The sequence below is a fragment of the Pleurodeles waltl genome, chromosome 11 (assembly GCF_031143425.1).
Source record: "Pleurodeles waltl isolate 20211129_DDA chromosome 11, aPleWal1.hap1.20221129, whole genome shotgun sequence".
Taxonomy (NCBI): domain Eukaryota; kingdom Metazoa; phylum Chordata; class Amphibia; order Caudata; family Salamandridae; genus Pleurodeles; species Pleurodeles waltl.
Genome location: NC_090450.1, coordinates 4294032 through 4310001, shown reverse-complemented (window position 1 = coordinate 4310001; position 15970 = coordinate 4294032). Strand labels below are relative to the sequence as shown.

Here is a 15970-nt window from a genome sequence, read left to right as displayed (position 1 = left end):
AATACAGTGTTACCTGAATAGGCAGAGCACATCAACCTGTACAATAAATAGAGACGATACAGCTGAGGACAAATGACAAATAGAAAACACTTGCACATCTATGCAGAGAATGAGTCCACACCCAGGCTCATCAGCTAGTGGTCCTGATTTCAGTAAAACCCATGCATAGGGCCGATGGTGAAGACGATGACAAGCGCAGGTACCAGACGGTTATCCTGATGATCTGCAGGGCCAATCACAGACCTGTCTGCTTGGGCTGTGCATTAGGGCAAGGGAGTCAACAAAGATCAGTCAGAAATAGCTGTTTCAGTTCTTTCTTGAAGGAGGGAAGGGAAGAAATAGTGCAAACGAGCATATCAAAGAATGTGGCACCTTCTGTGAATCAATAATTCGCAGCACATTTGCTGATGAGATTTGCTGACAGAACCACTAAACAAGCCCCAGTATTAGAATTGCACAACCCTCACATGAGAAACAACTCTTGCAAGATATGGTAATAAATGCAATTTAAGCTTGTTCTTTGAGCCATGTTGGATCCTCAGTTTTCAATGTTTCCCCCTTTTTGCTGGGAGATTGTCATCATGTGCAGTGGGGAATCCCCACGGTAGCTGCAGTTTTCCTCTAACGGGAGACAAGTTAATACTCTCATATGAAACACAAAATCACTCACCAACATGCCTTGCAATAATCCTCATAACAATCATGAAATTGGGTCTTATCAGCCATGAAAATGTAACAACATAGTCTATGTATTGTCTTACTATTTATATAAGATTGGTTATGGTGTCACTTCCCTGCACCTGATTTTGATGTGTTCTGTCTGGGATATGGCAAAACAGCTACTGGGCAGCAATAAAGGGAAGAACACAAAATGATAGTTAAGCTTTCAAAGTAAACTTTACATATAAATCATTCTGTAATATAGAGTCAAGGAAAATTCCAATGTGCTATTCATATTTGTAACAATCTGTCTTTTCAGGTTTCAACACAGCGAAGGGTGATTTGGTGAGGTCTATTCTTTACTCAAAGCCGGTTGATGCCAAGCTGTACAGGGATGCAGGCAGATTCATCCTTGGTCTTCTCTTCATTTCTGTTATAGGAATTATTTATTTGGTGACCGTACTTGCAAGTAATGGGGTAAGTAGGATTTCAGATATACGTGGTATTTATAACAAAATGCGCACACATGCCCTCATTATGACCCTGGCGGTCTTTTGAGAACCAGGGCCACGGTGGCAGTCTCACTGCCGATGGGTTGGCGGGTGAAGACCGCCACATTATGAGTGTGGTGGGCTGACCTCTGCCAACCCTCCACATCACCGCTCAGACTACCAGGGCGGTCGGACCCACTGGGCCAGAGATGAGCATCTCCGACCCGGTGGTCCACAGAACACCGCCAGTGGTATTAGGAGCTGCCTTTCCACCGGGGTTTCCGCGGTCGTAGCACCACCACGAAAAACCTGGCAGAAAGGCTGCAGGGAATTTCTTCCCTGTCACAGGCAGACGACTCGCCTATCCCCCTCCATGCAATCGTAATACCTCCTGAACCCCCTCTATACCAGAACTCCACTCACCCCACCCCCTTCTAGAACATCATCCCCTTCCCCCACCCCCTTCTAGTACAGCATCCCCACCCCTGCATACACACACAGGCACACACACACAGACACCCACGTGCACCCCGCATGCACTCATTCAGGCACCCCGCCTACACTCATTCACCAACACTTACATACACGCATTCACACACAAGCATCCATTCACGCACTCACTCACAAGCATCCATACATGCACTCACTCCAGCAATCATACACGCATACACGCACCCATACACACACGCATACACACAGGCATTCACACACACATTTAAACATGGTTACACACAGGCATACAAACTTACATGCACACACATAGACATCAACCGCTCACACACACAACACCCCCACCCTCCCACTCCCCTCCCCTGTCAGACGATCGACTTACCTTGTCCGGTGAGGAGGGTGTAAAGCAAGGAACGGGAACAGGTGCTTTCACCGCCAGCAGCGCCCTGCCATCAGGACACTGCCAAGCCGTATTACAGGTTGCAATATGGCTGGTGGAGTCCTTATGGCAGGGCAGGGCCAGTGGTGGAACCGCCCATGCGCCTCCACCCGTCAGCATGACTACTTCTGTAATTACGCCCAAAATCTGGTAGAAATCCTGCAGTACTAGTAATATGATGGGCAGAAGACCGCCAGCACTGTCAGTCTTCTGGCGCCCATGGCTTTCAAAAAGACCGCCGAAGTCATAATGAGGGCCGTAGTTCCTTCTTCAAGTCTAGTTTTATTCTACTTCTAGTCACCATGATAGGCAACAACTGTTTGGGTTCTACTTGAATCACTGGTCCTGCTACAATATCAGAAAAACACAAAAAGGATGACGCATGAATAATCCTTTATGTTCATTGTGTTCATAAGTAGAAAGAAGAAATCACCATAGAATAACCTGATCCTGTCTATAAATTGTGCTTACAAAGTGATATATCTTATACCATTGTTACAGTCTGTCAGTTCTGGTTCCGATCAGATAAGAATGTTAATGTGTCAATCCTTGGCAGTTGTAACTGGTCATATAGTTGGATCCTCAGACCTTCAAGAGTCCTGATTTTAGGCTGCCTGTTTCACTACTTTGTGTGGTCCACAGTACCTGCCTACAAAGCATACAACTTATTAACGGGAGAGAGGAAGAAGAAGTGATGGGTGAATGCTTCAATTAATCACAATGATGTGGAATTATTATAAGTAACATTGTCATCTATATTTCTGCTTACTTTAGTCCTGCAGTCAAGGACTTTTAGTCAGGATTCAAGCCAGGTGGCTCTTTGTGTGATGAGACCCCTGTTGCACCTCACTGGCACTACAAGGTAAAAATATTTCTTTAGGTAATTATGGTCCTGATACAAGTAGAATGTGATCAGGCGTTCCAGGCTTTTAGTGGGAAGTGGAACAATGTGGACTTATGGCTGATCTACTTCTGCGGTAGCATAGTGAATAAATCACAGACTGCAATGTGTCCCAAATAAATGAGTAGTTTGATAAAGAGGCATCCTTACGCATGCTAGATTCTTATGCCATACCCCATTTGAGAGTAACTCTCAACTTTTTGATTCCACTATCCCTCTACATTTAAAATTAAAAAAAACAGGTACTAGGCATTTCATTGAGCTTTCATTTGAATCAGATATTTGGATGACCAAGGACAGCATCAATACTTCTAACAAAGATTGCCTATCTTTCTTTGTGTAGCACAGGCCAAACAGACATGGCCACCAAAGACTTATTTGAAGGGGTGTTTATATTAATCATCTTTGGAGGAGAAATTGGAGGATTTAAAAATGTATTGTTGCAATTTTAAGTTGAGAGTCCAGTGTGGATTATGAAGATTTAGTTTGCGAGGTAATAATGATTTTCAGGTTATTTTCAAATACGATGTCAGAACCTTATCAGCTGTATTGAGAAAAGGCTTTTGAGGTGGTTCTTAAGACTTGTATTTCGTGTAAGTTCATTTTTAGCAGCTTTTTAGGTATCCTTTGGGTAAATTAATGTTTGAGGTGCAGAATTAGGGTGTGCATAATACATTAAATTAACTTTTGCATAATTGCACAACATTGCTGCAAAAGTATGTGAAATTATGGCTAATTATGTGAAATGAAAATCTGAGATTGTGTGCTATATTTTAGCACACGATGCATCCTTGGAGCAATGTTTGGCTCAAGGGCGCATTTAAACAAATGCATTGTGATCAACAGCTGCTCGCTTTTTATTGTTCCAGTGCATCTGGGGTAAAGTCTTACTGCAAAATGCATAATCACTGTAAATTGTTACTGAGAATGGTATACAACTATTCAAAATGGTGTCATGGTGTAAATGAGGGAATTTTGTGCTAGATGTGTAACGTGAAATTCATGAAATTAGCAAATTACATAGGGTAGGTTATGTTTTGGCCAGCCCTGGGCAAGATATGGTCAACTGAGGATAATTTTAGGAAACTCCAGATACCAATGGATAAAGACACCCAATTTCTCTTCAAGATCTCCATCAGCTCCCTGGAGGGGTGAACAACTTGATGAGGGAATTGACAGTGCAAAAACTGGTCTGTAGTGTTCTCTCCCATTTTCTTTATGAATAGTTTTATTTTGCACTAGAAGGAACTGCTTGTCAGTGTCAAGAAGAGGATGTGGCTTCCGCGCTTTTCAGTTTCGAAGATTGACAATGAGCATTGGGAAAGGCATTAGGCCTGGCTTTGTCATAGTGGTGTTATGGTGAAATATGTTTTTACCTATTTATTGGCAATAATATGCTACAAAAATGAGAGAAAACAGACCTCCACCTTCATATGGGCATCAAATGCTTGCCTTGGCTGTTTTACTAGTCCTTTTTTATTTCTAAAAAATAGCCTTTTAGTTCTGTGATGCATTTTACGAGCATTTTTGTGATGATGACATGAGTAAATCATCATCGGAAGTTGAAACGTGTTTCAGTAATTCAAAAACACTAATGACTCTGAGACCCTCAGAATTTTCTCTGGTGTGGGGGTATCTTTTCGTTATTTTGCTCCTGAGGATCGCCAGGTTTTTGCTGTCACATGTTCTAGATCAGTAGTTCACTTTGGGGCTCAGCTATAGTGCAATAGCATTGTTAAGGGGAATTAAGCACTGAACACATCAAATGAGAAAAATAAAATAATATCTAGCCTTAAAACCTCAATAACAGAACATTTCCATAAACCACAGAAGGCTTTTATTATGACATAAAACACGTCATATTTGCCACAGGAAACAGTACAGCAGTTATTGGTGTTTCCTGCCCAAGGACAAAATACACAGTTAAAAATAAAATGATGTTCATAAAGAACTTTTAGAGTGTGTGTAAACAACAATACACAACATAAGGCTATTATTTAATTTGGACTAAATATTTGCTTGAGGCCTACTTTAGGTTCAGGAACATCCAGCCATTAAATTTGTGTGTAGTATTTTGTTGATGACATTTCAACCTTGCTTGAATTCTTAAAGCTTCATCAGTACTAGCAAGATCTGGGACACCGAGATTGTCTCCGCCAGTTAGATGGTTTAGAGGACAGGCATTTGTATATCAGGATTCAAAGTTCTGTTACAGTGTGAAGCAAGGATAAGAAGCAGACAGGAGGTTTATCTACCTGTTGGGATGAGCTAGGCTGGACATTGCTGAAAGCTACATTGCTCACATTTACTTGGCTTAAACAGTCGTTAATTACACTCTCCGCTTCTTATCCAGCTTATGAATCATTGTCTCTGGTCTATGATTCCATGGAGAGTAACTAACATAAGTTATGCACTTGCTAGAGATGTTAACACAAGGAACAGTGAAGATTTAGTTCCTCCTATGTACATAACCCAAAACACATTTGTCTGAGACCCAGATAGGTTAAAGTTGCCCACCATTGGGTGACAAAAAATGGTATTGCCCATTGTCAAACGAGTGCAGGAAGGGAACACAATACTTGTCCCTGAATTGTGTGATTTCCTTAGTCTGCTGCCAGAAATCCTGCCACGGGATGTCCTGTAGATGGGAAAAGAGATCAAGAAAGCTGCCCCAGAAAAATGAAATGTAGTCTGCTGCCACCCTGTGCTAAATTGGGTTCTTGGTTGGCTGGGGTGTAAGCAAACAGATGCATTTCCTTGCAGAGTTAACCAAAAAAAGTCAAGAAATCAACTGGTCCTTAACTCTATGTATTTTAGCACAAAAAGCAGGGAGGCTTAACTTGTGATGTGCATTTATACAGCATATGATCAGAAGCAAAATAAAAACAGAACAAAAGAAAAATCCTGCATCAATTTAGAAAGATAGAGTGCATTTTAATAAATTGTGTGGCACAAAAACAACAAACATTCAATGAGTGGAACAGAAGTGATTATTTTTTACAGTTTTTAGTACAAAACTAGTATCTAAAAGATCAAAGCACCAACCATGGCCATCTAGATGTGCAAGACCAAGCCAAAGTCAGCAAATGTGGCCGACCCTGATGGAACTCGATTCAGATATACAAAGTGGTTTAGGTATGGTTAGTGCTTACCTTCAAACTTCAGTTGGGGCAAGGCTGCGGAGGTGTTTGATATGGGAGCATCATCTTCGGATAGCCCTGGGTCTAAGCCATTGGGATGATTTCTATGTTCGGACCTAGGGTCTGATGTAGATCTTGGCAGTAATACAGCTAATCCACCTCAGTGGTGGACCTGAGTACTTCATCAAGTTGATTGTGTTCCGACTGCTGTATTTAAATGTATTGTAGATGAGCCATTGACCACCACAACAGAGTGCTCTTCCTAGCCATCAGGCTGACAGGGTCCCAACAACCATATTTAGATGTTAGAGTTCTGCAGGTAGTATACTGGTGGAAGTTTGCAGACAGAGGGAGACTGTGACCACCTGCACAACACAATAAACAACACACTGTTACCTATTGCCAGTCCACCACAGCACGACATGTACATGCCAAAAACACACATTTTCATACATCCTTGATACAACATACACACACTATGGACACTTCACTCACACACAACACAACCATGACAACCAACACAACTACACAGTCATCTACACAAACACTTATACAAAAGCACAACTACACATAATACAACAACCACCACTCAAAAAGCTCACCTGAATGTTGAACACAGCAACACAACCAAACATACATAACAAAATCAGGCCCATGGCACAACCACATCGCCCACTCCAGTTCCCTCCACTTCAACCAGCCAATACAATCTCAGACACACATACAGTACTGACTCACATACACTACTAGAAACATAGCATGACAGGTTCAGGTCCCCTTGCAATGTGCATACATGGACATGGTTGACAAGTGTGATGTCATTGTTATTGTGGTGCCAGCATTTCCAAATTATTACTGACACCAAGATAACAAGTGGGTATGTGGTTGATTTGTATCACATAACAGTGTGTCCCCATCAATGTTTTCTATAGATGTTTTCAAGACATATGTTTGTCCCAAGTATTTTTCTAAAAATGACTGTCACATGTATAAGACAGCAGTGGTTCGGAGCTCATGTGCAATGACAAACAACATACACAAGTGCAGCAGAATGCTTACCTAGAAGTCCAGCAACCACACAGTTGTGTGTCCTCCATGGTCCAGTGGCAGCAGCAACGGCAGGTCTTGTCCATTCATGTTCAGTCAAAATCAGAAGTGGAAACAGGAAAGAATGTAGTTATTCACCAACTCAGGTGTGGAGGTAACACCGCCACACTTGCATTGGCGGGAAGGCATATTGTAATTGGCTCGGTGGGAAAACTAGCTGGAGCTCTGCAGCCACCCACTATATCCAATTGTGCTATCAATGTGGGTGAAGATTGTTGGCGGAGTTGGTGGACACAGGCAGTCTTTCGTTTATGGGACCACCAACATCTAAATAGAATAGTTGACCTACAAGGTTGTGGGTGGGAAATCCAACGGTAAAATGACAGTGGGGCCAATTCTGCCAAGATCTAAATTAGGAAGTCGAACATCTTCAGTGGGACAAGGCAGAGGGCTATAGCTGAAGAAAGTTCCACAAGACTGGATACCCCTTTGGCAAAGGACTGCTGAAAAGGATTTGCTGCTGTGGAGAAGAACGTAGCAGGAGAAGATTCAAAGTCAATCCAATGGTGATGCACCACAGAAAGGTAGGTGTGCAGGTTGGTTCCTGTCTCCTTCTGGTTCTCATAGCACTTTTGGGCCAAAATTCATTTAAGTCCTCTGTTTTGGATTTGGGATATTTGGGTGCATTAAGCCCCATGTCCAAAGGTCCAGGACTGATCGGACATCACTTGGAGAGCCAGGGACTCACTCAGGCTCAGTCTAGGTGTGGGTTCACGATAGAGTAAACCTTGTTTGTCCCAGTGGCTCTCAACTAGATTCCAGCAAACTAGCCCTTTCGAGTCACAATGGAGGTCCTGGGACAGATGACAATCTATTCTTTGTGCCCAGACAGACGGTAGCAGAACAGCAGGACAACAGGTCAGCAATCTTTTTTTACTGGCAGAGAATCCACAGGTACAGAAGTATACTGAAGAGTTGGTGTCCGAGGTGCCCTCTTTATACACTGGTGTCTCCCTACTGGAAGGTGGGAGAAGCTTTTAGGCAGTGGTTTTTAAATGTATGGGATTTCCTGACTCCTCTGCCTCGGTTCCAGGCTGGCTAAAGTGATAGTGTGAGGTCGTTAGGTCCTTTATGTGAAGACAGGACACAGGCTATTAAGTTGCAAGTGGGACTGTGCTCAGCTCTGCCCTCCCCACCCCATTATGCCAGCAGATGTCCTTTCCTTTGGAGGAATTAATAAAGTCTAACTTGTAGCTACAAAGAGTCATGTGACTCAGGATGGTATATGGGTACAAAAGAGTTAAGGGCAGAAAAAAGGCAACTTTCTAAACGTGGCATTTTTAAATGTGTTATCAAAATCCCTACCTTAACAGTAAATGGTTATTTCACTACAATTCCAAAGACATCAAACATGATTTAGCTACTTGCTCCCAATTAGAAATTACAGATTATTAAATATAATAAGGAATCAACATGAGATGGGTAGGCCTCACAGTAGTGAAAATTAATTTAGGTGTTTTTCAATATCAGGACATATAAATCTTAAAAGTTAATATCCAAACATATATTTATGCAGCACCCTACCCTATGGGCTGCCTAGGGACCACCTTAAGGGTAACAAATATATAATAAAAGGGGATTCTAATGCTTGGCAACGGGTTTGAATGCTAAATCAACATGGAAGTTTAAAACTGCATTCAATCTGCAATGACAGGTCTGGGACAAATTAAAAATGCTACTTAAGTGGTTGACACAAGAATGGTTGCAGGCATACTGGTAGCATTTAATTTACAGGTTCTATGTACATTGTATATCAACCTACAAGGGACTTACAATTAAATTAACTATGCCATTTGGGTATAAGCCAGTTTAACCATGTTTTGGGGAGAGAGCACACATGCTTTATCACTGGTTAACACTGGAAAACGGCACAGAGTCCTAAGCTCAACAAAAACGAATTCAGCAAAAAAGTGGTGGGTTAAAGACTAAATATTCGGGGTGACCCTGCGGAGGGGACATGGTCCAAAAAACCCTCTGCCCTATATGGCTGCTAGAAAGTTACTGCTTAGCACAGGGAGCCTTTTAAATCCTTTTCTGTTTGTAGGCTTTGCAGTTAGAGAAGCTAGCCCAGTTTCAAAACCATGGAGGGTGAGAACACTGCACCTTCAACCACAATGTAAATAGAATGTTGGTTTACTTTTTAGTACTCTGCTTTATTTCTAATATTCATAAACACATTCCATTGCAGACAGTATATTTTTGTTTTGCTGAGGATTTTTCTGATGTTTACATCATATATAAGGTGTTGAATGCCATTGGTAGTTTCTGAAATGAGTTTTCTTTTCCTTAGGTATCTGCGGGTGACATAGTGGTACGTGGACTTTTTATAGTGACCACTATCGTTCCCCCTTCGCTCCCGGCGGGTCTGGCAGTGGGTATCATGTATGCTCAGAAGAGGCTGAAAAAAGGTGGAATTTTCAGTATCAGCCCTAAGAAGATAGGTTTATGTGGCTGGCTCAATCTTGTCTGCTTTGACAAGGTATGTATATGCTTCCATCATGGGTTGTGCTCACTTACTTACCTGTTTTTCTTTCCTCTCTGCCTGATTAAGCATATTGTAGCCCTAGTCCACTAGGACTTACCTGTGGCAGATTCTCCAACTGGTCAAGGCCTCTATTTGACCTGGCTCCAGTACCTCAAGGCTGCCACCTAGCTCCTCTCTCTCCCTAACCAACTTTCCCTCGCTCTCTCTTTTCACACTTTTCTCTATCTCTTTCTTGTGACACTGTTGTTTTGTGACTTTCATTTGCACCTCTTTTTCTCAGCATTTTTCTCCCCTTTTTTGTTTTGCCACTGTTTCTTTTGCCCTTTTTAGGCTTCACATTCACAGTTTTTGTGCTGTGCTTACAACTTTTTTTGCAAAAAAAGGTTAAACCAGGCTTAGAGCTCATCCACTACATACCGTTGCTTACCATTGGATGGATACCACATCACATTTGCTTCCTTGCTTCTTATTGGTCAGAGCCTCCTCCTCACTTAAGCCTCATCTTGGGGCTTTGAGTATGTCTCTGCTGTGGAGCAGCTGTCTGTGGTTTCCACCTCCACCCTTCTCTTGCTATCTGCGAGTTCCCAACCACACCATCCTCCTGCTGTCCATGGCTTTCCAGCCCACACCCTCATCCTGCTATCTGTGGTTTACCAACCAGACGTGAGACCCAGGCTCACTGTACCACTGGAACAAAGCTGTACCTGGCTGAAGAGCCCTAACTAGGGCAAAACTGGTCCTAGGTTGCTTGTGTTCTGGTTCAGGGAAGACCTGGCCTGGCAGTTTGGGCTGGACCGTTTCCATGAGCGGCAGGGTCAAGACTGATTTGTATATGGCTGGATCAAAACTGAGGTGGTATGGTGGGCAAAGAAAACAATGGATTAGGACATGGCCTCAAGCAATTGCCAGTGGCTGAGATTAATTCTAGGTTACAGCCATCAATTGAGCCACATGTATCAATCTTTTTTCTGGTTGCAAATGGGCCTAATTGGGGAATCTGCCCATTTGCGACTGGAAAGAAGCATGTTGGCATGTATAAAGCCAAAACTGTGATTCAGTAGCAAGCTACTAAATTAAAGTTTTGGATTGCTCCCAAAATACTGATTTAGTATTTGGAAGGGGTATTGGGATGCTTAATATTAAATATTAATAATTTACCAACTACGGAAGTATAGTGGTAATGCATTTGCAATGGGGACTGGACCCCTTCCCCTTTGAGATGGCAAATAATAATATTTTGTAATAGCAGGCAGTTGTCCCACAAACCACTACCTTCTCTTGAAAAATGAAACTGCAAAGTTCAATTTTGTTCTTTTTAAATGCATCTTGTTTTCCTTCAAGGAAACTCGTCTGCATTTAAAACAAAGGCAAGATTTCTGTATTAATAAGCAATCATTGACATGGTGGTCTGCTGACTACAGCAGGCCACCAGCCCTTTGATGGCTGTGATACCAAATGGTTTGTAAATTGTTACCTACCTCATTAATAAGCATGAGATAGATCTATTTGCGACCACTAGGAATCGTGAATAAAACTCAAAAGAGTTACATACATTGGGAATACCAATTTCTTAATTGCGATTCAGAGAGAATAGCTATTAGAGAATTGGTATTCTTAATGTTAGTATACCTAATCCCTTGATCATTTTACATTTTACACCCTAGGTGTGCCAGGTATACCCTTACATGGGGCTCAGGCTCACTGTGCCACTGGAACCAAGCTGAACATGGCTCAAGAGCCCTAACTAGGGCAAACGTTATCCTCAGTAGCTTGTGTTCTGGTTCATAGAGGACCTGGCCTGGGAGTTTGGGCTGGGCTGTTACCATGAGAAGCAGGGTCAAGACTGATTTGCATAAAGCTGGGTCCAAACTAAGGTGGCAAGGTGGGCAACACAATTATGGATTCAGAAGCAATTGCCAGTAGCTGAGATTAATTCAATCATTTTATCCATCTCCTTGTTCTTTTTGTCTTTCCCAACCCCTGCTATCCTCCCACTGTAGGTGACTTTCCATCCCACCTTCCTCCATCTGTTTGTGGTTCCCAATCCCACACCCTCCTTCTGTCCATGGTTTTCCACTCCAACCTCCTCCTGCTGTCTGTGGTAACCCAACCCTGTCATTATTCCCACCCCATGCCCTCTTCCCAATGCCCATGGTTTCACATTTCCTTTTCCTCCGTCTGCTGTCCCTGGTTATCCTCACTCTGTCCATGGTTTCCCACCCCACACCCAGCGTCCTCCTCCCTGCCTCCCTCCACCGTGTCCTGCTGTCCTTGTTTTCCCTTCCGCTATCTGCAGTTTCTTTTTGCAACCCCCTTCCTGCTCCCACTATCTGTGTTTTTTTCAGACCCCCCTCACTCCCTCATGTTGCTTGACCCTCCAAAGGTTTAGCTTTGCAACATGTAAAAAAAACAAACACTGACAAAGACAATAGATCTTGCATAGAGGAAACCTATTGGCTTTGTCAGTGCTAGTTTTTATTGCCACTGTTTTGTGCCTGTTGACTTGTCAGACTTCCTCTTTTGTGCCTTTTTTGTGCCAATGCTTTGTGCCTTTTGTCTTGCCAATCGTTCTCATTTGTGCCTATTTGATTTGACACTGTTTCTTCCTTGTTTGTATTGCCAAGGTTGTATGTTTCTGTGCCTACCGACTCTCTTCCCTTTACGACCTGTTTTCTGCTCCCCTCCTCCTCCACATTGCTCCTTTCCAGCTTCTCACACCTCATGATTTTTCCTGCTTTACTGTTTCCCACAACCCTCCCAGCCTTGCCCACCACCCTCTGCACTCATTACCACTCCCAGGAGCTACTTAATGGTGGAGCCAGCATGGACATTCACAGAGGGTGTAGTGCTGGCCCCCTAAAATTGCACTGAAGGCAAACACGTCTGCATTCATCAGTGGCTAGACCATGCCAGAAACCCTGGTCTAACCCAGACCCACCATTACCAAACTGTGTTTCACCAAGTCACCAACCACTGCAGAAGCTTGTCATAGTGCTGCTGCACCACACATCACCGAAGCAGCTTTCCCCTGAATCCACCACACCCACTTCTTCAAAACCCACCACAACCACACCAACAGCAACCAATACTCCACACACTCAAGTGCAAATAAAATAACACCCACTGGCACAGCAGTCCCTGATATCATGCATGATTCTCAACACCAACTCGATCAACAAACACAGCATAGTGATCTGGGGCCTGCTGGACGATGCTGCCTCAATCCTCCTGTTCTTCATGCAAACATGGCTGACAACAGACTGAAAACCAGATATCACCACAGCACAGACATCCCTGCTAGGTAGAAGATCATCAGACAAGACAACCAATACAGACCAGCAAGAGAAATCCCCATCATCTAAAAGGACATCATCAGCTACAATCCTCCACTGAAACCAGAACCGACTACATTGAAAACCTCAACTTGAAACTGTGAATCACAGCCAAGTTCTCCTTGAGTGGAACCCAGGTCTACCGACCCCCAGGATCCTGAGCCAACTTCACCAGCAACATAACAAACTTTGTAACTCCACTCCAGGGCCTATATCTTCAAGGGAGATCTCAACTTTAACCTAGAAGACTATACTGACTCAAACTCAGTCGCACTGATAGAAAACCTAAGACTCACCCAACAGGTCTCAACCCCCAGTCATGCCACTGGACACATCCTTGATGCCCTGTTTTTACTTCTTTAAGTGACACAATGATCAACACACCTTCATCCATCACCTGGACTTACCATGCCATTGTCAACTTCACAATCAACATCACTCACCACAGAATACATACAGTGACAGGCACAACTTGATAGTGCTGCAACCATCTAATTGTGGATTGGGCTTCCCCCCTCCACAATAAGCCCCTAGAGCTCACAGGGCAAATATAAAGCAACATCAACAAGCTTAATGATTGGATCACTGCCTAGGCATACAACCTCAGAATGACCAAACAGTAGTGCAAGCAACTAGAACAGAGAAGGAGAGCACACCATGAAAAATCTGAGAAGGATGGATTCAAATCCTGCAGGCCAGTATGTTTCACTACCAGACTTAAAGAAGAACTAAGCAAAAGTCCTGCGCAGAATTAAGACAGCTACCTAGGAATCTTTGCTAATCTGATTAAGACATTCCAATTAAATATGCAAATCTTCAATACAAGCAAGTGCTTAACGGAAAAAAAACGCAAACAAGAAAAAGAAGAAGCATGGACTAACTCCAACTCAAACAAATCTAAAAAACATTGGTCCTTGGTGGAATTTTGAACAATTGCAAATAGACCATCAAACAACTTTTTTTTATTCCTTAGGCAAAATGGAAAACTCATGTCAAGACCCTATATTCAAGTAATCCAAACTATACTATTCTTACTGCACCATATAAATATAACATTATTGATAACATAAATGATATTGTCTCCCTGATAATGAACTGTTGATCTTCCTTCCCATTAATATTCTCAAATAAGTTAGTTGTTCTAATGAAGATGTTATGAACATGTTTACAAACCTTTATTAAAATGTTTTTAATCAACTTAACAACACACTAGGTGAAATCAAAATTGAGCTGAAAGCTGATGATCTAACAGAGCACAGTGGGTATGCTGCTCATTATAGGAGATCATGGCTTCTGCTGACACACTCGGCTAACTGCTTAGACTTCATTATGCTTCATGTGATATGATTTAACTATGCAGGAGGAACTTTGCACAAACACAGGTTTATTAGTATTGTAGAATAAACATATATTATCAAACATCCTAGAATAGAACATGCAAAGCAGTTCAACTGTTTGGATATTAAGGAGATGAAAACAGCAGAGACAAATGAACTGTGATGAGGCTCATGTGAAGTATTCCACTACTTGAGAGTTTCCTTGATACCAGACCTCCCGTGGGTTTATACAGCATTAGTACATGTGATAGCCTTCTCAGGATACTGCCAGATGTGGGCCTCCTTTGTATTCCCTCATCTGACGTTCTCTTCATTAGTGCACCGCCTGAGGAATTCCTCAATATTCCATGACCCCCAAGTCTCCTTAATATTCTGCCACCTGAAGGTTTTTCTCTACATCCAATCACCTGAAGTTCTTTTCAATATCCCGTTGCCTAAGGTCCTGTTCAACGCCTCAGTTAGGGGTCTTCTAAGCTCATCTGTATGCAGTCACAAGTGTTTTTCTTCAATAGCCCATAAACAAATGATCTACCTAGTATTCTATTTCAGCTCTCCAGTCTCACCTGATAATTTCTTCAGTATCCTACTACCTAAAGTGCTCTCATTATTCCATTCAAGCCCTTAGCCACCTCTTAAGGGTCTCCAGGATGCCACAACCTGATGGTCTCCTCAGTCTTCCAGTTGAGCCCTGGGCACGGTTTGAGGGTCTCCTTAATATCAAACAATAGTTCCCTCTCAGTGCATGTCTCCCTGAGTTTCAAGCTTCCTAAGACTCAACTTCACCAGCAGAATCCCTCAGTATCGCACTATCCTGAAAGAATTTGACTTGAAGTCCCCAAGGATGGTCCAATAAGGCCTTTATACATACGTGGAAGGGTGCGGGCAAGGCTTGACAGCACTCCATACCTGCTGAGGCTAAATGGTCAATCAATACATTGTAGATAGGGAAATACATGCATTTGATTTGTTTGAGGTGGGAATACATTTATTGTTTCCCACCACACTTACCTGGTGATTTTAAAATGAGTTGTTTCTGTTTTTCATGTGCTGATGTCCATTAATCCATAGACTGGAACCCTAACAGAAGAAGGTCTGGACCTCTGGGGGCTAATTCCAACAAAAGGGAAAAGGTATGACTGGGAAATATAATATCAATATCTCAATTCAAAGAGTACAATAAAGGTCAAGTTGATTCAGAAAAGTTGTCCAGATTGCCAAGTCCATCCTTAACAATCTGGTATTGAGCAATCTTGATAAGTACAACAGCCTCCTTGTTGTCCCCCTACGCACCCTTATCGGCTTACAAAGTCAAAGATTAGCAACAGATCCTTCATTCAGCCTCTCTGAACAAATAAATACTACCCCCTATCACCACTGAGCCATCTGGCTGGCCGCTTGAATATTTACTGGCAGCATTGCAGCTGTGTTGTATGTACAATGCATGCGGGATCAGAAGCACACCAAGAGCCAGATTTAAAACAAACTGACGCAGTGCAGTGCTGCGGCAAAATCTGCCACACCACACTCCGCCAGTTTTGAAAGGCAGGGATTCACTGCATTTATAATAATAAGATACACTTCTGAGTTTCCCCCTGCACCGACTCTTAATTAAGCTGCCTACACCAATG

The 15970-nt window shown here is 42.7% G+C and overlaps 1 long non-coding RNA gene across 1 annotated transcript; it reads left to right on the top strand.

Annotated features, from left to right (window-relative positions):
- The first annotated feature begins 988 nt into the window (after window positions 1-988).
- LOC138265209 (uncharacterized) lies at window positions 989-15472 on the top strand. The gene is made up of 3 exons (XR_011199313.1): window positions 989-1137; window positions 9479-9667; window positions 15411-15472. It is a non-coding gene; the product is annotated as an uncharacterized lncRNA (long non-coding RNA).
- The last annotated feature ends 498 nt before the right edge of the window (window positions 15473-15970 follow it).